This window comes from Dasypus novemcinctus, chromosome 2, assembly GCF_030445035.2.
Source record: "Dasypus novemcinctus isolate mDasNov1 chromosome 2, mDasNov1.1.hap2, whole genome shotgun sequence".
NCBI classification, from domain to species: domain Eukaryota; kingdom Metazoa; phylum Chordata; class Mammalia; order Cingulata; family Dasypodidae; genus Dasypus; species Dasypus novemcinctus.
Window position 1 is genome coordinate 79,168,951 of NC_080674.1, and position 27,423 is coordinate 79,196,373.

The window sequence follows — 27,423 nt, forward strand, 5'->3', positions numbered from 1 at the left end:
GGGAAATGTTCCGGGATTCTGGAACAGATGATGCTTTCTTTCAGCCTGTTGTCATTCTTCTCCTTCACTAAGATGTTGTCGTCATCACTCCAGGTTTAACTCAGCCTGACAGTAGCTACATTTCTGAGTTGATCTTCATCTCCTCTTTTGGTACAAGTCTGTAAATTGAGGCTCGGCTGGCAGCTATTTCATACTACTCGGACACTAGGACTAAATTAGAGCCGAGAAGGGGCCTGTGGTGAGGTGGCGGCAAGTCCACCACCTCCCCAGCAGACATTTATGCTCCTGACTTCACTCTCACGATGCTAAGTCATTTGCTCTCCCCTTTTAGGTTAGAGGACCAGGGCTCTCACGTCCTATCATAAACTAGTGGCTACAAAACCCTTCACTTGCTTTTCTCATTGACTTCCAGTTTGTGCTACTAAAAGGTTCTGCTTCCCAGCTGCCATTATCAGCATCTAAATCAACCTTAGTCTAAGGACCAGCTTTCCTGGTGCAGAAACCACAGACTCAGCAGTGAGGATGTCATCGGCACACTCAAGGTGACATCATCTCCTTCTGCCAACCTTAATACCGCTATGGTAACCATCAACAGCAATACCCGTAATTATTTCAGTAGAAATATTGAACAGATGTGACAGCCTTGTCAAACTCCTTTGCTGGTGTCCAACCACTCTGTTATACCTTCTGCAATTCTAAAAGCTCCCTCCTGGTCGTAATAGAGACGGCACGTGCTGACCTCCTGATGGGAAACCGGTCCTGTGGCGTCAGTTGGCATATGGAACGCTAACTGCCAGCACCACCTCACCTGTGCAGGACTTTACAGCTGCTGATCATTTGGACACACATTCTCCCAGTCAGCGTTCAAGACAACTGAGACAGCTAGGTACAAGACACAAGAGCACCACACTCCCAGTCGGAAATTTTGAGGTTTTGGTTCCTTACTGCCTGTGAAACCTTGTTTCTTGTCAGTACTCTACTTACCTCTTCTAAACCCAATTTGAAAACCAAAGAGGTGGTACATTTAAAAATAATAACCTATAAATCACATGAAAATGCTAGTTAGTACATTCATCCAAGTGATGAAATGGTCTCAGAAAGGTGAAGTGACTTATTAAAGGACAAAAATGTCAAAACAAAATAAAACAACAACAATAAAACCACACTGAGACTAGAGTTCCAATTTTCTGACCCGCCAGCTATATGACTTCTTCACGCCACGTCCTGTTCTGGGTGTGGAAATGGAAGACCAAGCTTTTAAGTCACCTTTCTGGGGAGCAGATGTGGCTCAAGCAGTTGAGCGCCTCCTTCCCACAGGGAAGTTTCTGGGTTCAGTTTCTGGTGCCTCCTGAAAACAAAAACAAAGAAATGAAACAAAACAAAAAGAACAACTCAGTGGAGCTGATGGGGCTCAACGGTTGAACGCCGACTTCCCACATACGAGGCCTGGGGCCCAGTAACACACACAAAATGAAGTCTCCCTCCTTGGCTCTGAAATTTGTCCTGACTCTCATGTTCTGCTGTCAAACCCAGTCCACATAATGCCTTCTCTTCTTCAGTTCACAGTGATACCAAAACAAAATGATAATCTGACCTAAACAATGTAAAGGGTTTTCGGAAGACCAGTGAGTTCCTCTCTTTATCTTGTCTCAAGAAAGAGAAGTTTCCTGAACCCTTAACAGTAAACTAAGGAAGACAGAGAGTTTTGCTAAAACTATGTTGTTTTGGGCCCCACCCTAGTCCATATGAATCAGAACTAGGTGATTTGTGTGCATATGAAAACGCTGAACACAGTGCTCCAGGGCAATGGTCTTGTAACTGAGGCTCTATGCATGTGAAATATGAAGATATTGTAGATGTAAATAATATGCTATGTTGGGCCTATTAGACTATTTGTTCTGAATAGAGAACATGTTCATTTTCATCACCTGCATCAATATTTACTGAAAAGCCTATGAAGAGTGGAGAAAGCCCATGGGTTATGAAAGCACACCTAATTTCACAGGTAATCCTGGGTCAGTTATTCTCCTGTATATTGGAAACAACGATTGCATCTCTAGTGCTCCAGTAATTCCTCTGGCTCAGAGGTACATGTCTACCAAGGAATTATTAAATTATTAAATATCACAGTTACAGAGACTTTACAGGTCATCTGACCAGTCTTACCAAATACTAACCCGTGGGCCACTTCTAACCTGGGTTCATCAGAATCACCTCGGTAGCATTTAAAAAGTGCGAATTCCTAGCATGTAGACTCTGCTCATTAACTATGGGAGAAGGCCCTGGAGTGTGTATTTTTCAAAAGGCTCTCTAGACAAATCTAACGCAGAGTCAGGTTTGGACCTGTCATACTTTCCCCCCTCAGCTTTCCCACAGCTGAATACCTGCAGGGACCAACACATTTCATCTCAGACAGCTCTGTGTTAGAAAGTTCTTCCCAACACAATGAGTCAGTACTGGCCTCCCTATGATTTCCACGCATAGGTTTTTGTTCTGCTCTTTTGAACCATACAAAATACTCTGAGCGTGTTGTAGCTCTAGAGCCTCTCTTCCATGTTAGTAACAGCTTTTCAGATGCCCGACTCCAGGCACTGTGTCTGTCTGTTTCTTCCCTAGTAATGTGCTTTGTGGGGGGGTTTTGTTGTTGTTGTTTTTCCTTAGTAAATATTCTGGTAATAACACAGCTTCCAATTTTTCTTCTTCCCATTCTTTTGCTTTCAATCTTTCTTTACCTTTGTATTTTAGATTTGTCTTCCTAAACAACATGTAGTTGGATATTTTAAAAATCTAGTCCAATAATTTCTGCCTTTTTACTGGCAAGTTTAGTCAGTTTACATATATTTATTGTGATTAGTAAGATATTTGAAATTATTTCTGCTATTTTATTCTGTGCTTTTCTTTTACCCTATTTTTTTTTTCTTTTCTTTTTTCTTTCCTTCTTTCTATTGGATTGCTGGAATTTTCTTTATTACCTTCTGTTCTTCTCTCTCTCCCACACACATTTCTGGGTTTAGAAATTGTACCAGTTTCAGTAGTCAGTCTTTGGAGGTTGCTTGTTAAAAAAAAAAAAAAAGAAAAAGAAACATATTTAGAAAATATAAACCTAATCAACCCACTTAAGTGGTTATTCTTAAAAATTTGGCATACATGCTTAATAAAATCTAAAATTCATCAATGTATTTTCCACTTCCTCAACAAGTCAAGGAACTTAGAACACTTTAAGATTGAATAAGGGAAGCGGATTTGGCCCAATGGATAGGACATCCACCTACCACATGGGAGGTCCAAGGTTCAATTCCCAAGGCTGCCTGGTGAAGGCAAGCTGGCCTGCATGGTGAGCTGGCCCACGCAGAGAGCTGGCCCACGCAGAGTGCTGGCCCACACAGGGGTGCTGGCCTGCACGGCAACTTGGCCCAAGTGAAGAGCTGGTGCAGCAAGATGATGCAATAAAAAGAGAAACAGAGCAGAGACAATAAGAGATAGCAGACCAGGGAGCTGAGGTGGTGCAAGAGATTGAGCACCTCTCTCCTGCTCCGGAAGGTCCCAGGACCAGTTCCTCTTGCCACCTAAAATGAGAAGGCAAGCAGACACAGAAGAATGCACAGTGAATGGACACAGAAAGCAGACAGTAAGCACAAAACAATGAGAGAATGGGTGGGGATAAATAAATAAACAAATCTTTTTAAAAAAAAGACTATTATAGGAGAGCCAGTGTAACTCTGTGGTTGAGCACCTGCTTCCCATGTATAAGGTTCCAGATTCAATCCCCAGTACTTCCTAAAGAAAGAAAAAGACTATTATAGACGAACTGTACACCTTTACTTAACTTAAACATGGGCAAAATGATTCATTTTTATACTTGATGAAATTTCCCTTTTCTAGCCAGTATTTCTAGGTTTTTGCCTATATTTTCTGATACAGTAGCTAAAATTCTTAAACATAAGCTGAAAATGGAGATAGAGCACTATCTAGACCTTGAAGATGCAATTTTTTAATACTACAATTTGCAAGCAATTATGTGACAGTGACCCTGAAGAGTAACCAGTCATCTCCTTTAGCGATTTACAGAGAAACCCTGTGTTTGGAAGAGGCTGATTAAGCTAACTTGCAGAATTAAAAAGTTAAAACACATGAAGTCCAGAACTTCCCTCCACGCCTTTGCCCAGCTTCAGAGAGACTAACTAGAGCACTGAGGTGCAGCGCTTTGGGCATTTGGGAGAATAGAGATGGGCCTGACAGGCAGGTTCTACAGACAGGCCGTCAGGGTTTGCTTCTCGACTCCACGCATCCCTGTGTGACCGCTGGGGAGTGAGCGGCTCTCGTGGGCTCGTGTCCTCAGCTGTCAACCCGGGAGACAGCAGTACCAACCCCGGAAGTTGCTTGTGAGGATTACTTGAGCTAAATCACACGAAGAACGCAGAACGGGGAAGTCAACTAAGGCCCGCCATTGTTCTCACTGACATTACCTTTGCGATCTTGGGATTACAAAATGGAAAAAGAGGCCTTTCAAAAGTTCTTTCCTCAAAGAATAAAGATTTTCCTCAGAAACTTACAAATTGCTTAACACTAAGCTATGTTTTTATACAAAGTGTTTCCTGCCAGACATCCACATTTTCATCAACAAATCATTTTGAGATTGGAGCAACAAAGAGAAATCAACACAAAAAGGAAAACTACAACAGTGGAAAGAACATATCCTCCATTTTTAAAGCTTCATAGTAGCCAAGGACCTCTGCCTTAGTAGTAACTGACCCCAAGGGACACCAGCTTTAAAATATCACTCAGATGTTCTTCCCTTTAGAATGTCCAAATAGAAGTTCGGTGCCAGAGTACTGGTTGGTTTCTTCCTGAGATACATGAAAAAAATTAATTCCTAAAGTACATGATTTCCTTTCACAATGAATTTTAGAAATGAAAACATTCTCACAAACATAGGAGACGATAGACATAATTACTCATAAATAAATAAATAATATCCAAGTCAGTAAGCTAGTAGCATATGAGTCTAAAGAAGAAAAAAAAATTCTGTAGATGCAACTGCCTTTGGAAGAATAACCTGAAGAAACGTCTGTCATCTGGGAGGGTTTGCTCCTTGAGTAAGACCTAGAACTGGAAGCTACTGAGCAGGGATCCTTTCCCCAGTCCCACTTGCCCTGTAGCCCAAGACAAAGTATTCAGTTTCTTTATGGCTCTGTATCCCATCTCCAACATTTAAACAATATTTGCCATTTATCCCATTAACAGGGATGTTGTGAGGATTTAAGAGATGATGTCTGTTAAGAGCCCTGACATACCCATAAATATGCAACATTATCGCTGTTAAATGTGATGGTTACCCTGGCAGGTGCTGTTGAAGACATATGGTGATTGCCAGTGGCAACGCAAGAAATTAAGCTGCGTGTGCGCCTCCAGCGTGACCTCGGTCCGGGGTCGGGTTGGCCAGAGAGAGGTGGGCTGAGCCGGGTGGTGGCCCCCGCACATGAGGTACCCAGGCCTCAAGAGAACAAAGATCCAACAATCGCTCCGGAGTGGCTGGAGGTCAGTCCAGGGACGACTCATTGGTCCAGCAATGGACAGCTTCCCAGCCCAAAGCATCCCACCCTGACCTCCCTCTGGGCTGTTTCTCAGGAGAAACAGAAGACGGTCAACAGTGGCCTTTGTTCCCTCTTCCAGAAGGACAAAACCACACAAGACACCTCAAAACCTCCTTAAATACGGAAAATAAGCAAAAGAACAGTAGAGACTGGTTTTTAAATCACCCACATGCGAGCATTTAAAAACAATGACCTTTTTTTTCAAGCTGAATATGCTTCTCTGGTGGTGTGCATAGGAAAAATAGAAAAATTTTCATTTTCTGTCTTTGCCTTTTGGTTTCACAGGGACAAAATGTGAAATAAACTTCCTTAATTTTCACTTCAGTGTTTGCAGCTTAGGATTCCATTAATATATCCTTTTCCCCTCGGTTGTGCAGGGTCCTCGTTTGCAGTCAGTTCATTCTGCACTGATGTATATTTCATTGCCCAAGGCTTAATTTTGATTTATTGTCCATCCATAAATTAGAAAAATATGCTCTGGAATTCCATCCCGCTGAAAAGCTGTGCCTGATGTCAGGGGACTGGGTGATATTTAAGATGTCAGAAATACATATTGGATTAGTGTGCTTTGTTTCCCCACAACAGCAGGTGTTTAATCATAGCTGATGGCTGAAGTTAAATGTATTAGGACAGCAGCAGCCAGGAAGATGGAGTTTTTCTAAACCATACAAACTCCAGGATAAATAACTCAAAACTAATTGTGTGTCTACATCTTAGATACATTTTTATTTACTTAATACATTAAACAATGAAAATAGCCTCTGGCACTTAACTTCATGTTTAAGAGCCTGTACAAATATTTTATGTTAGTGAAGTGTTGGCTGTTTAAACATAATTACTATTTCCCGTACTGGCCCTCTGGCGGCTTTATGTAAAATATTTCCTAAAGCAGAAAAGAATAAAGGCCGAGATCTCTCTGTAATTCAGGGATAAAAAGACTTTTTAGGGGTTGTTATTTTTTCTTAACATAATTTGAATGCTTATATATGTCTAATGGCCCATTTTACCACAGTCCAAATGAAGCCCCATGTACCTACTGACCCAGGCATTTTCTCTTCCTCTCTGTGTAAAGCACAGGTCCTCTTTACCATTATGTTTATATTAATTAGAGGTCTATGTGTATAGAAAAATGATCAGGCTTGGTCTGGAGCAATTTAGCTGGAGGCTGAAGAGAAGACGCTTAGGAGAGCAAACATTTTCAAGGTGCAACCAGTGACCTGTAACAAGCCAGGGAGATTCATGGCGAGAATTGTATATTTTGACACAACAGTGATTTGATTAAAAGAGAAAGTAATGGGTTTAAACAGTCACTATGAGGATGTAGCCAGACTTTGGTAGCTTTTTGCAATTTACTTTAGAGACCAGTGATGGAGCTGGGGAGAGGACCTTTGCTGCTGAAAAAGAAAGGCTGCTAGGGTTTGGAAACAAACACAAACAAAAATTGAGTGGCTGAAACTATTTTTTTGTTTGTTTTTTCAATCCTTCTTTGAACACATGCCCATAGAGGAGGCAGGATAATACTAAGATGAAGAAAATGTTAAAGTCATTTTGAGAATGGTGTTAGAACTGGACTTTATTTTCCTTGGGTGCTTTTAAAAGAATTATTTTTGGAGTCAATATCAACTAAATTATCCTGAAAAGAACAGGGAAAAAAAATGTACTTTGAATGTTTTAGGTATACATTTTGCATTTTGAGGGGGAAAAAATTGTATTAGAAACTTGAAAAAGTTAATTTGGGGAAGTGGACTTGGCCCAGTGGTTAGGGCGTCTGTCTACCACATGGGAGGTCCGCGGTTCAAACCCCAGGCCTCCTTGACCCGTGTGGAGCTGACCCATGCGCAGTGCTGATGCGTGCAAGGAGTGCTGTGCCATGCAGAGGTGTCCCCCACATAGGAGAGCCCCACGCACAAGGAGTGCACCCCATAAGGAGAGCCGCCCATCACGAAAGAAATTTCAGGCTGCCCAAGAATAGCGCTGCACACATGGAGAGGTGACAAAACAAGATGACGCAACAAAAAGAGACACAGATTCCCAGTGCCACTGATAAGGATAGAAGCGGTGACAGAAGAACACACAGCGAATGGACACAGAGAGCAGACGGGGGGGGGGGGGTGTGGAGGGGAGAGAAATAAATAAAAAATAAATCTTAAAAATAAAATTTAATTTGTTTCACTTAGATAAGCAATTTAATCCCTAACAATAGTTAACATGTAGCATCAAATTTAATTCTACTGCAGTAGTTGGTAATAGTGTAGTTTGGTTTAAATTAAACAGGTAAAGAAGAGTATCAATAAAACATTATTAAGTAAAAAATACATAAGTTGCACAACAATTTGCATAATATGATCTTGTTAAGGTAAGAGTGCAAGAAAAAACAAAATGAAAGGTACATTCTACATAGGAGTGGATGACAAGAATAGGTCTGTCACCCATAGAAAAGGGTCTGAACAAAAACAGAACAGTGGTCCCCTCTGAAGAGGGGACTTTAATTTTTTACTCTATATGTTTCTGTATTATTGGAATATTTTTTTTAAGGAGGTATGGGAGAATGAGCCCAGGATCTCATACTTGGGAAAAAGCGCTCAACCAAATGAACTACACTCACTCCTGGATTTTTTCTTTTTTCACAGTGAAAATGTATTGAGAAATAACTTGTGTACATTAGTTTTTATGATGTCACAGTAAAGGTCTGTTTTTAAGACCTATTTCCTATTTTTTTTTTTTAAAGATTTATTTTTATTTATTTTAATTCCCCTCCCCTCCCCCGGTTGTCTGTTTTCTGTGTCTTTTTGCTGCGTCTTGTTTCTTTGTCTGCTTCTGTTGTCGTCAGCGGCACAGAAAGTGTGGGCGGCGCCATTCCTGGGCAGGCTGCTCCCTCCTTCACGCTGGGCGGCTCTCCTTATGGGGCACACTCCTTGCGCGTGGGGCTCCCCTACGCGGGGGACACCCCTGTGTGGCACAGCACTCCTTGCGCGCATCAGCACTGCGCATGGGCCAGCTCCACGCGGGTCAAGGAGGCCCGGGGCTTGAACCGCGGGCCTCCCATGTGGTAGACGGACGCCCTAACCACTGGGCCAAAGTCCGTTTCCCCCTATTTCCTATTTTGATACATACATCCTGTTTGAATAAAGATCAGTTGTGATTACTATCATTGCAACTATTTATAGAACAAAATATTCACTGTGTGTTATTTCAAGATAAATCCTTTGAAGAAAAAGTTTTAAAAATTACAGTCCCAATGAGATGTTCATCTGGAGCAAGCTGTTAAATCTCTGTTGGCATCTTAGTTTCCTCACTGGGCTCTAGTAAACCCGCTTGTTCTTTCTACATCTCCCAAGACTTGCAGACCATGGTGAGTTGGCTGCCTCAGTCACTTAGCGTTTACTGTATTAGCCAATTTGCTTGTATTTAAAGAAACCAAAAACATCAGGGTAGTATTACAGCTCTTTGTCTCCAAATATCTTATAATATGATTCTATTTGTCAAAAGTTTATGTTTTTCACTGGTCTGTTTTTAAAAAGTCATATTTTGGTGCTTTTGTTTAAGAAAAAGAATTTTCTAAAATACATTTCTCATTCTCATTTCGATACCCTTTGATATCCATTCAGGGAAGTGGGTGTGGCCCAAGCAGCTGGGTGCCCTCCTACCACATGGGAGGTTCTGGGTTTGGTTCCCAGTGCCTCCTAAAGAAGACAAGTAAGCTGATGCAATGGGCTGGTATGGTGAGCCGGCACAATAAGGTGACAAAATGAGATGATGCAACAAGGAGACCCAATGTGGAAATACAATGAGAAATACAACAAGCAGGGAATGGAGGTGGCTCAAGCAATTGGATGCCTCCTTCCCACATGGGAGGTCCCAGGTTTGGTTCCCGGTGCCTCCTAAAAGGAAGATGAGCAGATACAGAGAGCACACATGAACAGACACAGAGAGCAGACAGCAAGCACAAACAACAAGGCGGGGGGGGGGGGGGGGGGATTAAAAAATCTTTAAAAATATGTAACTATTCATGTTTTGCAACTAAATCTCAAAGTTTTTCCACTATTTTAAGCCAAGAGGTATCATATTATTAGGGGTGAAAATAGATATGGGGACTTAAGACTCTTACTCTAAACTGCATCATCTTTACTTCTTAGAGTTTTAGCCTGAATGTCATAGGCCAGGATGCTCACTAATATACTCTGAGATGAAGAGTTCCTTGCAGAAGGTTTGTTAGGGAGCGCTCTTGGAATCACACTTGAGTGGGGAGGGAGCTAGCAGGAACGGGCAGAGGGAAGAGTTGAGCAGTGTTGCAGTCATCACAAAGGCTTCAGCTGATCCCATAAGGAGTCCAGGTGCTGGGATGGTCCTGCGGAGTGGGGTGAAGGCTGACCAGCCATTGGATGCAGGCTGACTCTGGAAGGGAGTATAACTTTGGGCAAGTCAGCTCTCTTTGTCAGAGGACAATTCTTGGAGGGGGATTTGATTGAGAGTCTTCAGCAACCAATGCTTTTAGCAGCAGTAGAAACGAACGCATCCAGAGGGGCTGTGGATGGCACACCCCAGCATCCACCACACTGTTTCAGGTCTCATTATCTTCATTTCCACCCACTAAGAACACTGTTCATGTGGCAGAAAGGAGCAATATTTATCATGGAAAAACATGAGAGGACCATAAATCCAAGTCGTTTTCTGTAAATGAGGCTAAATGAAAGAGTGGAACCATTTCCTTGTTATCGAGGAAGCAACAAAGCAAAGAAAGAGGATGATCCAACGGGCAGTTTAATTTAAAAATCTGAGATTTTGTTCCCAAATTTGCCCAATTCTCTCATACTTCAGGTCTAGTTCTTTGGCTTATTTCTTGCACTTGTAACAAAGAAATAATTAACAACACATCTTAAAAAGGAATTTGGAGACAATTAAGTGAACTTTCTTTTGTGCATGCAATTGCCTGACTCATACATGATTACATCAAGACTCTGTAAGACAAGATCAGAGGACATCAGATGTACATGACTATATTTCCCAGTTTTCTGTTCCAAAGAAATCTTGTTCTTAGTGGAGATGGAGCTGGTCCAGTGACCACCAAACCAAAGGGGAAAGTAGGCTCATCAAATGCTCAGGATCCAAGCAGGCTACCTTCTAACTGGGAAAAGGTACAGACCTGTCCCAGTTAACATTTGGCAACCTGAACCTTGACTCTGCCTTGGCAAAGGAAATGGACTGGGCATATTTTGAAGCAAATGACATTAACAAAGACTTGGTTAGGTAAGTGTGAAGGAGAATATATAAATGCTTTAAAGAGATCTTTTTCACAGGGCTGTTTATTCAACCTTTGGTAGTCCAAGTGGAAAGCACTTTGATTTGAAAAAGAAAAATCTCAACATACTATGTTTTCCTAATACAGCACAAAGAAATTGAGTCCGCAAGCATTGCCAAAGCGGTGGTCCTCCTCCAGAAAGTCCTTTAAGGAAAATTCAAACTCTCCATGTTCTGAGATATAGAATGAAAGCATGAGCATGAAATCTCTGTTCCTAAGTATCTCCACAATATGAACATCCCAACCAACATATTTGTATCCATATAAATGACTCTTTGGGAGCAGTAGGTAAGCATCTACTAATGGGTTAAAATAGTGGGAGTAACTGCCCATAATCGTTGAAAGATCTAGAATTAGGCCTCAGGCTTGCTCATTCTTGGTCTGAGATTTGATCCCTTATAATAGGTTGTGACGATAGTTTGAGTGGTAAAATAAATTAAATTAATTATTTGATTAAAATATGTGTAGTAGGAGATAAATAAGGAAAGATAGAGAACAAGGAGGGAAATAAGCACAAAAAGCTATTTCAATGAGATGTCCTAATAATTATTATAATAACTAATATTGGTTGAGTGCTTTCTGAGATTTCCTTCTCAGAAATTTATATGCATTGCCTTAACAATCTTAGTAACATCCCTAAGAAGTTGGTATTCTCACAATCTTCATTTGTACAGAAAAGGAAACTGAGGCTTGGGGAGGCTAAGTAGCTATGTGGCACAGGTAGGAGGTGGTAGCAATGAAACCAGAGCTTAAGAAGGTCATGTCCATGTAAGAGCTGCACCTTCCTGATGTGTGCAGATTCTCCGAGATTAGAGCTAGAAGAGACATCCAGGTCCAGAGAGCATCCTGCCCAATCCTCTCCCACTGCAGGTGAGGAAACTGAGGCCCAGAGCAGAAGACAGGACAGCTCTACATTGCTTCTGTGGTCATGTGCATTATCTCCTAGAAAGATATGTAATTGCATGATAAATGATATTGTCGTCTGCAATATTTCCATTTGCCCTGGTAATAAATCATCAGGACATTGAAATGTTCTGGGTTTTTTGACTGCCAGCCCCACAGTCTTTTCTTTTGTGTGGAGAGCAGAACTAAGCACACTGACCTGGCTAGATAGGAAAAAAACATTTTGGATCTTCAGATTCCCTTGAATAGGGTTTCTGAGGATCATCAGAATGAAGGCCCAATTGGTCCTGGAGCTTTGATGTCTCTGTACACTGAGACATTACACAGAACAGATCCAGGAATGCAAGAGGGAATTCTGAGATGAATTTTCAGAAACACACTTGGCATTTCCAGGGGCCATAGCCACAATGTGGCCTGTTAGTCATTTGTTCATGGGATTAGGGCCAGCAGTCAAGGTCTCAGTTTGCAGATGAGGCCACCTTCAAAATGATCTTGGCTACGGATTTTATTTCAGGAGTGAATTCATTTAGACACTTACCAAATACTCTCTTGGGGAACTGGGTTGTCCCTATATTCTACCTGATATTAAGAAGATTGTACCTTAAACTAATGATTTCTGAGTTTGACAAGAATAACTCTTTTGCCAAAAAATAAGTATAGGGGAAAAAACAAAATTAACTTTTATGGTTTGACTATTTCCATTTAAAGGGTAAAAAGCATTTGCATATACTAAACAAGGTCAGGTTTTCTTATTCTCTCTTATAAGGAATTCTTAACAACTCCAAGTAATCATCATGTATTATTTATTGTTCATGTTTGCTAGGGTGCCAAAAGCAATATACGAGAAATGGGCTGGCTTTTACAATCAGGGTTTATTAGCTTGCAAGCTTACAGTTCCAAGGTCATGAAAATGTCCAAATCAAGGTAGCAATCGTCAAGACGATACCTTCTTCCTGAAGACTGGCTGCTGGCAATCCTGGACTCCTCTATCACATGGCAAGGCACATGGTGGCATCTGCTGGTCTCTCCCTCTTCTTTTGAGTTTCCTTGTTTCCAGTTTCTTGCTTCTGTGGCTTCTGTGCTTTCTCTATATGAAATTAATTTTCTTATAAAGGACTCCAGTAGGAAGATTAAGATCCTCCTTGGGAGTGGGTGTAGTTCAGTGGTTGAGAACTTGCTTCCCATGTACAAGGTCCTTGTTTTGATACCTGGTACCTCCTAAAAAAAAAAAAAAAAAGCAATAATAACCCACCCTGAATGACATGGGCCACAGGTTAACTACTTACAATGGGTTCACATCCACAGGAATGAATTAACTTTAAGAAATACTTTCCTGGTGTCTATACAGCTTCAAGTCATCACATTTTTCAAAATTTAATGGACCCTAAGGCTATGTTACAACTTACATATTTTAAGTCCAACATTTTAAGTAAAGAAATATGCCAAACCTGTCTAATAGGCTCCATTGTTTAAAGATCACCCTCTGTTGCCCTTCACTTGCCCTAGGAAGCCATTCTCTTGATTCCTAAACTATATACAGGGAGAAATCAGTGAGAACAATCAACATGGTCCTTCCTACTTGGCCCAGTGGTTGGAGCGTCTGTCTGCCACATGGGGGGTCCGCGGTTCGGACCCCGGGCCTCCTTGACCCGTGTGGAGCTGGCCCATGCGCAGTGCTGATGCGCGCAAGGAGTGCCCTGCCATGCAGGGGTGTCCCCCGCGTCGGGGAGCCCCACGCGCAAGGAGTGCACCCCGTAAGGAGAGCCGCCCAGCACGAAGGAAGGTGAGGCCTGCTTAGGAGTGGCGCTGCCCACGCGGAGAGCTGACGCAGGATGATGCGGCAAGGAGAAGCACGGATTCCGGTGCCGCTAACGACGGCAGAAGCGGACAAAGAAACAAGACGCAGCGGGTGGACACAGGGAACCAATAACCGGGGTTGGGAAGGGCGGGTAAGGGGAGAGAAATAAATAAATAAATAAATAAATAAATAAATAAATAAATAAATCTTTTTAAAACAACAACAAAACATGGTCCTTCCTGCTTTGGAAAAGCTCCAGAATTCTTTGCTTACCCCTTCTAGTCTTCTTTTTTTAAAAAAAAAAAAAAGATTGATTTATTTATTTATTTCTCTCCCCTTCTCCCTCCCCCCCCCCCATTGTCTGTTCTCTGTGTCTATTTGCTGTGTGCTCTTCTTTGTCCGCTTCTGCTGTTGTCAGCGGCAGGGGAATCTGTGTTTCTTTTTGTTGAGTCATCTTGTTGTGTCAGCTCTCCGCTTGTGCGGCGCCATTCCTGGGCAGGCTGCACTTTCTTTTGCGCTTGGCGGCTCTCCTTATGGGGCGCACTCCTTGCGCGTGGGGCTCCCCTACGCGGGGGACACCCCTGCGTGGCAGGGCACTCCTTGCGCGCATCAGCACTGCGCATGGTCCAGCTCCTCACGGGTCAAGGAGGCCCGGGGTTTGAACTGCAGACCTCCCATGTGGTAGACGGATGCCCTAACCACTGGGTCAAGTCCTCCACCTCTAGTCTTCTTAAATGACAGATTAAGTTTGAGATCTTGTGATGTCATATTATACCACAATATATTATAATATACAATTATATATAACTTTATTTATAGTATAATGTATACTATTATTTATATGAACATAATATAAAATTGCTTGTATTTATATATTCTTCAATAGATACAGAGCATTATGTAGTGAAACAATCTTGGGCTATAATAATAGGCCAATTGAACGTTTGGGTAAGACACTTAACCTCTCTGAGTATTTCTCATCTCTAAAATGGAAATTATGCTTCCTACCTCATAGGATTGTTGTGACACATGCAACAACAACATATATGAAGCATAAAGGCATATGCATACATTGCTTGGTATATACTAGATGCCTAATAAATGGTACCCATCCTTATTACCAATTTTCTAAAAGATAAGGATTATTCTCAATGAAGACATTCTATACAATACTAAGCATAAGAGGATAGAAAAGCAGGTACCAATTGTAAACCAGGTTGTAGCATAGGCTGTACCATGGGCCAGATCAATGTGACAGAGGATTCTGCCTGGAGTCTAAAAGTCTTGCAATTCAAACTTTCTCAAAGGCAGCACTCCAACCTTTGCTGACAGGCTCTTCCCTTTTCCCAGGTAGGAAATAATTCCATTCCTTTCTGTGTCCTCAACAACCAGTCCTGGTCAGTAGGGAGGGTGATTGAGAGGGTCAGATCTCTTTAGTATCCTGCCCATGGCAAACAATGGTATGGCTCCACTTAGCCTGGAAGGGCTCGTGGGACATGGAATACAGCAGAATAAATGTGTGGGTCAAAAGCTGAGTCAGCTTTAGGCTGTGTCCCTCTCTCTCCCCTTTCCTGGGTAGGTGGGTTCCTGCAGTTCCCTTTGTCTGTAGCCACTGGCCCAATGCTGGAGAATTCAAAATTATCTGCTCTTACGGTGGAAGAGGGATGCCAATGACTGCAGCTGCAACTTCTACTCATGGTCTTAAGGTTGAGATTGTTTTCCTGTGACCCTCTCTTGGGTGGGCAGTATCCAGCCTTCCCCTAGTGTCTTAGACATTTTTTTCCAGGCCATTTCTGCCTGTCCTCTAGGTATTTTTCTGGGACAGGAGAGAGACTTGTGTCTTTTAATCCACCATCTTCCCAGAAGTCAGAAGGGTTGTTAATGCACATGGTGGGAAAACATTATATATTTATATGGTGTTATTACTAATGATGCAGAGTTGGTAAAAGAGACCTCTCACAGTCTTTCTTTTCATGATAAATCAATTCTAATATTTTAACATACAGATGACAGAAAACTAGAGGTAAAAGCTGATGAATTCAGAGACAAAACTAAGATCCTAAAACATCTAAACAGCATCAGCTCCAATAAAAAGGCATTTTTTTAGATATACCCTATAATTTATTTTTTTATTAGAGAAATTATGGATTTATAGAAAAATCATGCATAAAACACAGGATTCCCATATACCACACTATTATTAACACTTGCACTGGTTTGGTAATTGGTTACTATTGATGAAAGCACATTTTTATAATTGTACTATTAACTATAGACCACAGTTTAACATAGTGTTCACTGTTTGTTCTCTGCAGTTCCATGGATTTTTAAAAACTTTTTATTCTAAAAACATATATACAACCTAACATTGCCCCCTTTCAACCACATTCAAGTTTATCATTCAGTGCTGTTACTACGTTCACAATTTTATGCTGCCGTTCAAGATTCCAGATAATATCATCTAGTTTAACTTCTTTCCAATTTAGATGCATTTTATTTCTTTTTCTTGTCTAGTTGCTCTGGCCAGGACTTCCAGTATAATGTTGAATAACAGTGGTGACAGTGGACATCCTTGTCTTGCTCCTGATTGGAGAGGGAAAGCTTTCAGTCTTTCACCATTGAGTATGATATTAGCTGTGGGTTTTTCATACATATAGTTTATCATTCTGAGGACGTTTTTTCCTATTCCCTAGTTTTCTAAGTGTTTTTTTTTCCTCAAGAAAAGGTGTTAGATTAAGATAAAGTATTTTTCCCCCTTCATTCTGTGAATGTAATGTATCACATTAATTGATTTTCTTATGTTGAATTGCCCTTGCATACCTGGTAAATCCCACTTGATATAATTCTCTTCCTGTGCTGTTGGATTCAGTTTGTTAGTATTTTCCTGAAGATTTTTTAATCTATGTTTCAAAGAAATACTGATCTGTAATTTTCTTTTCTTGTGATATCTTTATCTGGCTTTGGTATGAGGGTGATCTTGGCCTCATGGAATGAATTAAGGAGTGTTCCTTCCTCTTCAATTTTTCAGAAGCAATTGAGCAGGACTGATGTTAATTCTTTTTGAAATGTTTTGTAAAATTCCCCTATGAAGCCATCTGGTCCTGGGCTTTTCTTTGTTGGGAGGTTTTTGATTACTGATTCAAGCTCTTCACTGGTTAGTAGTCAGTCAAGATCTTCCATGTCTTCTTGAGCCAATATAGAGCTCTGTATTTCTAGGAATTTATTTGTTTCATATAGGTTATCTAGTTTGTTGGCATATAATTGTTCATACTATCCTCTTACAGTTTTTTTTATTTTTGTGGGGTTGATAGTAATGTCTCCCTAATCATTTCTGATTTTATTTTTAGTTATTTGTATTCTCTCTCTTTTTCTTCATCAATCTAGCTAAAAGTTTGTCAGTTTTATTGACTTTTCATAGAACCAACTTAGGTTTTGTTGATTCTATTGTTTTTTATTCTTATTTCATTTATATCCACTCTAATCTTTGTTATTTCTTTCCTTTTGCTCACTTTGGGTTAAATTTGCACTTCTTTTTCTAGATCCTTTGGTTTTGAGGTAAGGTCTCTGATTTGAGATCTTTCCACCTTTTTAATGTAAACATTTAGAGGTATAAATTTGCTTCTCAGAACTGCTTTTGTTGATCTCATAAATTTTGGTTTGTTGTATTTTCATTTTCATTCACCTCAAGATGTTTCCTAATTTCCCTCGTGATTTCCTCTTTAACCCATTGGTTGTTTAAAAGTATATTGTTTTTAAAATAAATAAATTTTTAAAAATACATTGTTTAATTACACATATTTGTGAAATTCCTATTTCTCCCTCTGTTATTGATTTCTAGCTTCATTCCATTGTGGTTGAAAAAGATATATTGTATAATTTCAATATTTTTTAATTTATAGAGAATTGTGTTGTGGCCTAACATATAGTTAGTCTATCCTGGAGAAGGATCCATGTGCACTCAAGAAAAATGTGTATTCTGTTATCATTGAGTGAAGTGTTCTATATATATCTGTTAGGTCTAGTTGGTTTAGAGTACCATTCAAGTCTTGTATTTCCTTATCAATCTTCTGTGTAGATGTTCCATCCATTATTGAAAGTGGTACATTAAAGTCTCCTCCTATTAATGTAGAACTGTCTATTTCTCCCTTCAAATCTGTATTTGCTTCATATATTTTGGGACTTGGCTATTAGGTGCATATATATTTATAACCATTATGTCTTCTTTTTGAATTGACTCCTTTTATTAGTATTTAATGACCATCTTTGCCCTTCATAACTGATCTTGACTTAAAGTCTATTTTATTTGATATTAATATAGCTATGCCATCTCTTTTTTGATTTCTACTTGTGTGGTATATTTTTTCCATCCTTTCACTTTCAATCCACTTATGTCTTTGAATTTAACGTGAGTCTCTTGTAAACACCGTATAGTTGGGCCATGCATTATTCATCCATTCTGACAATCTCTGCCTTTTGCCTGGAGAGTTTAATCCATTTACATTTAAAGTCATTATTGTTAATACAAGACTTCCTTCTATCATTTTCTATTTAGTCTTTGTATATCATACCTTTTTTACCCTCAATTCTTCCATTAATGTTTACTTTCATATATATTTATTTTTTGTATTGTACCACCTTGAGTCCCTTCTCATTTCCATCTAGATATATTTTTCATATATTTTCCTTGTGATTATCATGGAATTAAAATGTAATATTATATACACCTAAAACAATCATATTTCATTGATGCCAACTTGAATTCAATAGTATACACTTATACTGTAAACCCCTCCATCCCCCATCTTTTTTGTACTTGTTACAATATATACCTTTGTATATTGCATGGCCAAAAACAGATTTATCATTTGCATTTCAGCAGCTGTAGGAAGTTAAAATGGAGTCACATACCAAAAAATGTAATACAATAGTACTTCCATTTATATTTACCTAAATGGTTATCTTTGCCTTAGGTGTTTATTTCTTCATGCCACTTTGAATCACTATCTAGTGGCCTTTCCTTTCAGTCACACAAACTCCCTTTGCATTACTTATAGAGCAAGTTTAGTAGTGATAAACCCCCTCAGCTTTATTTAACCTCATAATATCTTAATCTTTCCCTTATTTTTGAAAGAATGTTTTGCTGGATATTAAATTCCTGACCAGCAACTGTTTCCTTTCAGCACTTTAAATAATTCAGTCCAAGAACTTTAAGTATTTCATTACACTACCTTCTTGCTTCCATGGTTATTTATATGAAATTGGTACTTAATCTAATTGGGTCTCCCTTGTACAGAACATGTTGCTTTTCTCTTGCAACATTCAGAACTTTCTCCTTGTCTTTTGCATTCAAAAGTTTGATCAGTATGTAACTGGGCATGTTTTTCTTCAAGTTCATCCTTTTGGTATTCTTTGGACTTCTTGGATGTGCATATTCATGTCTTTTGCTAAGTTTGGGAAGGTTTCTGTCATTATTTTTTTGAATATTCCTACTTTCCTTTTCCTTTTTTCTCCTTCTGGAGCTTCCATAATGAGTGTATGCTTGATGGTGTCCCAGAGAGATCTTAGGATATTTTTGCTTCCTATAATTCTTTTTTCTGTCTGCTCCTCAGCCTGGCTCATTTCAATTGTCTTATCTTTGAGTTTGATGATTCTTTCTTCTACCAGCTCCAAGCACTGTTGCAACCCTCCTGGGAATTTTTTATTTCAGTTATTGTGATCTTCAACTCTAGTAGTTCTGTTTGATTCCTTTTTTAATATTTCTCTTTATTGAGATGCTCATATTGCTCATTCATTGTTTTACTGATGTCTTTTATTCTTTTTCTGTATTTTCCTTCATCTCCTTGATCATATTGAAAAACACCTTTCACTGTCTTTGTGAATTGGCTTTGCCTTGGATGTTGCTTTCTGTCAGCATTCAGCCCTCCTATCAGGAAGATCAGCCCAATAAGAACACAAAATGCAGGTTCTCCCTATCTTTTCTGGGTATATCTTGTCCTGGGCTTGTGTTTAAGAGTGGTCTTAGGAGTTCCCCTATTTACAGGAATGTGAATAGCCCTTCTAATTTCCAGGAAAAGGACTCTCTCCATCTCCTGGGTGTTCTATGACCAGACTTCAGGACTGAAAGTGAGTAAGTCTTTTACTTCAGACTGCCTCAATTGTTTCTTACACTGAATTTGTTGTCTCAAGCTGCTTTTGCCTGAAGGGTAAATTCCTCTCTGGGGAGGGCATGCCAGAGAGTTTTCCAAGTTAGTCTTTCCCAGATGGAACAAGGTTAGGGACCCACAAAGCACTCCAAACTACACTGGGGAGGGGATGAGGAAGGGGCCAGAAGTGCCAGGAGCTTCTTCCACAGCTACGCAAAGCTGCACTTTCTTGACTTGGCCCCTACCAGCAAATACAGTCCTTCAATTATATTCAGCATCTCTCTCTTGTTGTCTTTATGTCTCCTCTGCTGCCTTTGTCAGGGCAGGTTGGAACAATGGCCACTCTCAAAGCCAGGGCCCAGTGATCCAAAACAGCTAATTAAAAGTTGTGATCAGCTTTCAGCCAGAAACCCCTCTGCTTGATCTTGCAGAGGTGGATTTTTAAATTTTTTCAGAGCTGTTTATTGAAATCATTTTGCTCTAGAATTTTATATTTGACAGTCTTCTTAATATAAATGCCCATGCTGCACATTTAAAACATGTTAATTTTGGTAACTTTGGTAGTCACTCTGGCAGATGTTCCAGGTCAGTTTCCACACCATACTTTATATTGTATTTTTATTACAGATGTTGTGAACTTACAAAACAATCATGCATGCATATAGAATTTATATACGGGAAACAGATATGGCTCAAGCAATTGGGCTCCCATGTACAATGTGGAAGATCCAGGGTTCGATTCCTGGGGCCTCCTGCTGAAGGCAAGTTGGCCCTTGTGGTAAGCTGGCTCAAGCAAAGAGCTGACCCATGCAGAGTGTTGGCCCACATGGAGTGCTGTCCTGCACAGCAAGCTGGCCAGAGTGAAGAGCTGGTGCAGCAAGATGACACAACAAAAAAAGACACAAAGGAGAGACATTAAGAGATGCAGCAACCAGGGAGCTGAGGTGCTGCAAGAAATTAAGCACCTCTTTTCCACTCTGGAAGGTCCCAGGATTGATTCCTGGTGTCACCTAAAGAGAAGACAAGCAAACACAGAGAAGCACACAGGGAATGGACAAGAGAGGAGACAACATGGGTGTGTGTGTGTTAAATAAATAAATCTTAAAAAAAAAAAGAGTTCCCATACAACAACCCTTCACCAGCATACCACACTGATGTGAAACATTTGTTACAGACTATGAGATAATATCATCAGACTATTACCACTAACTATGGTCCATAGTGTACATTTGGCATATTTTTTCCATACCCCCCCATTATTAACACAGTATATCTTTAGCATTGATACAAGAATATTACAGTATTACTGTTAACTATAGTCCATAGATCATATTAATTGTATTTTTCCCATGCTCTCCACATTCCCATCACCCTACAATAGTGATATACAGCCATTCTAGGTCACAGAAGGACATTCCTGCATTTGTACTATTTTTTTCCTTCCCCTTCCCCTGCCCTGCTGTTTTTGCTGTGTCCATTCACTGTATGATCTACTGTACCCATTTCTTTTTTTGTCTTATCTTTTCATATTCTCTCCTCTAGGATTCACCGGGATTTGATCCCGGGGACCTCTGATGTGGAGAGAGGTTCCCTGCCAGCTGTGCCACCTCAGTTCCTAGTTTTTGCTGCACTTCACCCTGACTCTCCCCTTGTCTCTCTTTTGTTGTGCCATCATCTTGCTGACTCGCTTGCGCAGGCACTGGCTCACTGTGTGGGCACTTGGTTCACCACGTGGGCACTCAGCTCATTGCACAGGCACTGGCTCACCGCACAGACACTTGTGAGGTCACTCAGCTCACCATGTGGGCACTCACACAGGCACTCAGCTTGCTGCACAGGCACTTGGCTTGCCACGCAGGCACACTTTCTCTTCTTCTTTTTCACCAGGAGGCCCCCTGGGATCGAACCCAAGTCCTCCTATACGGTGGGCAGAATCCCTATCACTTGAGCCACCTCTGCACCCCCCATTGGTACTATTAACAACAATTCTCATCCACGTCTGGTTTCACCGTGTTGTTCAGTCTCTAAACTCAGTTTTTCTTTCAAATGACATTTACATCCCTAAACTTTTCAGCCACAATCCCATTTATAAATGAGCTGCTACTTAACTATAATGTGTTACCATCACCTCTATCCATTTCCACACATTTACAGTTAAGTTAATTAAAACTCCATGCATGTATTCTTCTCATTTAGTTCATATTAGTGAGGCCATGCAGTATTTGTCCTTTTGTGTCTAGCTTATTTCACTTAGCATAATGTCTTCAAGATTCATCCATTTTATCATATGTGTCCCAATTTCATTTCTTCTTACTGCAACATAGTGTTCGACCATATGAATATACCACATTTTGTTTATCTATTCGTTGGTTGATAGACACTTGGGTTGTTTCCACCTTTTGGCAATTGTGAACAATGCTGTTATGAACATTGGTGTACAGATGTCTCTCCATGTCACAGTTATCGGTTCTTCTGGATATATTCCTAGTAGAGGAATTGCCTGATCATATGACAGTTCCATATTTAACTTCCTAAGGAACCACCAAACTATCGAAAGAGACTACACTATTTTCCAGCCCACCAACATGAAGGAGTGTTTTATTTCTCACATCCTCCCCAGCACTTATTTTTTAAATAATAGCCATTCTATGAGGCACAAGATATATCCTTGTCATTTTGATTTGCATTTCCCTAATAACTAGTGATAATGATGTTTTTTTCATGTGCATTATGACCATTTGTAGTTCCTCTTTGGAGAAATGTTTATTTCAGTTTTTGCCCATTTTTAAATTGGATTGCTTGCTTTTTTGTTGTTGAGTTGTATGATCTCTCTATATAGAATGGAAATCAAACCCTTATCAGACATGTGCTTTCCAAATATTTCCTCCCATTGAGTGGGCTACTTTCTTGATGAAGTCTTGAATCACAAAAATGTTTAAGTTTGATAAGGTCCCATTGATTCATGTTTTCTTTCATTGCTCATGCTTTCAGTGTAAGGTTTAAGAATGCACCACCTGGACAGAGAGCAGACAATGGCGGGGGGGGGGGGGGATTGGGGGGAAAGGGGAGAGAAATAAATAAAAAATAAATCTTAAAAAAAAAAAAAAAAAGAATGCACCACTTAACACCAGGTCTTGAAGATGTTTTCCTTCATTTCTGCTAGGAGTTTTATGGTTCTTGATTTGGGTCTTTGATCCATTTTGAGTTAATTTTTGTATAAACTGTGAGATAGGGATCCTCTTTCTTTCTTTCGCCTATGGATATCCAGGTTGGGAGGGTGGATTTTTATGACCCTCTGGAACCAGCGAGCTATGCCAGGACCCAGGTCCCACTGCTGCTTGCTGTGGGACTGGAGGATGGGTGACAGTGGTAAAGCATCTTAACAAGAACTAGGAGAATAGATTTAGTGGTCTTCTTGACCACAAGCCCAGGAGAAGTAAACAATTTGTTAGAACTGTCCTTATACCTAAATCAGTTTAACTTGTACTTCCAGAACAAGGAAGGCGACTGTTTCCCTGTAGTTCCCAGAATGAAACCATAGCTAAATAATATTATATGGAATCTTGGATGAGCTGCCCCTGAAGAACTCCCCCATAGAGTTGAGGCAGAGTTCTTTCCAACTCTGTGATTCTAACTTCTCAGTTCACACTGTAGAACAAGGTTTTATAATCCAGTTATACAATACATGAACTCTACACAGGATCCACGAATGGATTTCAGGGGATCCAGAAAACTTCTAACATTGTATTCAAAATGCTCTGCTCTCCATGAAATAATAATAGAGGGAATTTAAAAACCAATGCTCTGGATCAGCGATTCTGAAAGGAGGGTAGTACCAACTCCCAAAGAGCAATGTATCTCACCCGAAGAATTATTTCTGACTCCTCAGAACACTTTCCAAAATTTCATCTTTGATCTCTAACTCCATTTACATATAAAAACAAAAGATTATTACATAATTTTAATACATATTGATTTTTCCAGGAATACATTTACCATGTACCACGAGGGAAGACAGTGCTTTGTTTTGTCTGGAAATTTATCGAGTGTTTACCATTTTGGAAAATCGTGTTACTGACAACAATGCAGCGCACAAGTTTTGAGTTCTGGCACCAACACCTGTAACAGTCTGAACGCATAGCCGTCTCCCGTTCTGACGCTTCTGTGTGCATGAACAAATGTACTTATTTCACCCTTATTTCAGAAAGTCAGTTATAAAGAAAAAAAGGGTCAATAGTGATCATTTGAATAATTTTCTCTTAAATCAAAATATTTTTGTTATAAAGTGGTGCAAACATTCGACTACTTCATTCAATATTCTCATGATGGAGAAATTTATCTATTAAAATATTTATTATACATTATTTGTCTAAGTTCATTTTTCTTTACATTACAATTAGGTCATCGTGTTCCATCTTCCTTCCTTCCTCCCTCCCTCTGTTCTTCCCTTCCCTTCTTTAAAAATTTTTTAAAAAATTATGTGCTTAGGTAGCTTATATTATCCAAGATTTTTATTACAGGATAATAAAAGAGTTTCACAAAACATTCATTGTGGAGAGAGGGCAGTGGGCCTGAATCGCTGTCCCAGACAGAAGTGTTCTTGAATTTGAAGTTTCCGAAACCTCGGGACGCTGGTTTAACGATGCGGCTCCACAGAAGACGCAGCCTAAGGCGTGGGCGGGTCTCCCTCGGGAAGACACCGGCACCCGGCTCCCCCGCAGGCGCCCGGCCCCCGAGATTCCACCCCTCGGGGCTCAGCACCCCGCGCCCTCCCGGGGCGCCGTCTCCCCCTCGGGCCGCTGTGGCCCCTGGTCGTCTCTTACCAATTTTTTAAAAATTGTAAATCATTTCTCAGCTCAGCCCAGTCACCAGGCAAACTATGTTTAATAAATTAGCTTAATCTATTCCGCAAGAGGTTTGTGAGTGCAGTGTTTCCTCTGGTTAAGGAAAACATTTATATTCTCCCTTTGCCCGGCGTCCCTGGCTCCCATGGAAACGCACCCCGGGCGGGCGCCACGGGGCGGGTCTCGGCCGCGGGAGACCCCACTCCAGCCCAGGGCGGCCGCGGGGGCCGTGGTGGCCGCGGGGCGGTGGTGGCCGCGGGGCGGTGGTGGCCGCGGGGGCCGTGGTGGCCGCGGGGGCGGTGGCGGTCGCGGGGCGGTGGTGGCCGCGGGGGCCGTGGTGGCCGCGGGGCGGTGGTGGCCGCGGGGGCGGTGGTGGCCGCGGGGGCGGTGGCGGCCGCGGGGGCCGTGGCGGCCGCGGGGGCCGCGGGGGCCGTGGTGGCCGCGGGGCGGTGGTGGCCGCGAGGGCCGTGGTGGCCGCGGGGCGGTGGTGGCCGCGGGGGCGGTGGCGGCCGCGGGGACCGTGGTGGCCGCGAGGCCGCTTCGTGCCCCGCGGGCTCCTGGCGCCGCCCCAGGCGCGGGCCCCGGCCCCCGCGTGCGCTCCCCGCGCGCTCCTCCGCCCCGCTCCGCGCGCATTCCACCCTTCCAAAGGGGCAGCTTTAACTGCTCCCCGTGAAATAATAATTCATTATGTCACCAGGAGGGAAGAAAGGGAGTGTAAGTGTCTTGATGGGATTAGAGGAAACCCCCGCAGAGATGATTTAGGGGCCGTGATAATTCACTTAATAGGGGCCTGGGGCAAATTGCTAGACAGGGAAATGGAACTGAACGAGCCTAGAAAGGGCGCCGACAGGGCCGTGTGGGAGAGCGGGCTTCATTAGCGATATTTAAGAGATTTCATTTAAGAACGAGTCATAAAATGCAGTACTATTTTATCCACCTGGTTTGGTGGCCTTTAGCTTTCCTCTGCATGAATATTAAATTTGAAATGGCACTACAGCAACACATTTTGGAAAGTGTTCTTTGGGCTGTTATTTGTATGGTTGGTTTAGTTTCTCGTTTGTTAACCTTTTAAAATGAATATCATTGAAAATGGATAACTGTACAACCAGAACTTGAAAAGATTAGGGGAAACATAACGCTTTAGAATAGGTTGTTACTAAACTGGGTAAAGGATTTAAGTTTTTATTGATCAAAACACAAAAGGCATAGAGAGCATGTCAGTAAATGGCAAATTACTTTGACAATTCCCAATTTTCATGCAGATTTTGTGAAGCTGCCCCTTTCAGAGCCACACTGGCAGCCTGGACGAGACCATAAAGCGGGTAACACAGATGGGACTTGCCCACAGACACACTGAAAAGTCACATACACTTCCAAAGACTGTTTTCCAGCTCAGATCATGCCATTTTTTCCCTAAGAGGTGAAGACAAACTCTAATTTCGACATAAAACTATCGCCTCCAAATGTAGATTTTGGTCTGATGGTGGTGGGGGATTATTTGAAACAATCAATTAAAAAACTCAAGAAGGTTAAATGTGGAAATTCGATGTTTCAAATTGCAATTATAACCCAAAAAATTCTGTTTTGATGTGAGTGCTTCTCTGGTTTCGATGGCCACTTCCCCACACTTATTTGCTACTCAGTTGGAGAGCTCCAGCCAGGAAACATTTTAGCAAAGGCACAGTCTTGACACCATTGTGTCTCACACATCTGTGTGGCCTATGGCGCTTCCAAAGAAAAAAAAGAAAAAAAAACCAACAATTTATATTTGCAAATTCAAACATTCACTTTGATCCCCCTCCCTTTAAAAAAATAAAAACGAAACTCTTTCAGGTATGTGGCATCCATTTTTTAATTTTTTAAAATCACAGCTGCACTGTGTTATTTTAACAAAACAACTGGCAGGTCTCTATGCACAGAGCTGCTTAAGCCACATAGGATACATAAGATGCATAATTAATATGTTCTTTAAAAGACTTCCTTAATCAAAAAAGACACTAACTATATGTAAAATTATTCACTCACATATATTGGTTTGTGCAATTTTCCACAATGACAGTAAAATTGGTAGCGAAATATATTTTTATATGTAACAAAACTTAGCAAATGTCTTGTGTAAGGCATGCACTGTGAGGATAGTATTAATATTTGTGTTCCTACTGTTTATATCCCAACATTTCCTAGTAAAGATGTTATATTTTACACAGAGTTGTAAACCACTTTGAAATATAGGGAGAGGATCTATTTCAAATAAAATAAAGGTCACTGATGTGCTGTACAGTCAGTCTCTGGGCAAAGCGAGCATCGCTTCAGCTGGTTAGTTCCCTTCAGAGCCTCTCCCCAGTCTCAGCCTCAGTCCTAGGGCTCCTGGTTTTCTCAAGGCTTCTCTTAGCAACCATGGTCAAGGCAGGGCCAAGGTCTGAAAAGACAGAACTTCTTCAGCCTAAGAACTTACATTCTTTCCTTCCTCCTGTGAAAAGTCATTCCAAGCCTGATCAAAGAAAGATACCTGTTTATAACAACTATTTTTGCTTTTGAGAAATAGGATTTAGTTGCCAGTTCGGGAAGCAGAAAGCAAAGAAGCTTCATGAAACATCACCTAGAATGGATAAAGCCACAAACAAACCGAAAATGGGAAATGCAAGCCAAAAGAACACATTTGCCTTGCCTTGCATTTAAATGTGAGTGGAACACTGAGTCTTCTCTGCCGACTTGTATTCCTCCCTATAAGGATTTCCCATTGTGTATACTGCCCCAAGTGCAAACTGTTGAGCCTTGGAGTAGCTGACAATGTTTAAATGATACCACGGATTTAAACAGTTTCAAAGCACAGTACACATGT

At 41.0% G+C, this 27,423-nt stretch overlaps 1 pseudogene; it reads right to left on the reverse strand.

Annotated features, from left to right (window-relative positions):
* Positions 1-23,876, reverse strand: part of LOC139439977 (large ribosomal subunit protein uL23-like) — a 36,991-nt pseudogene extending 13,115 nt beyond the window's left edge.
* Between the last annotated feature and the right edge of the window lie 3,547 nt (positions 23,877-27,423).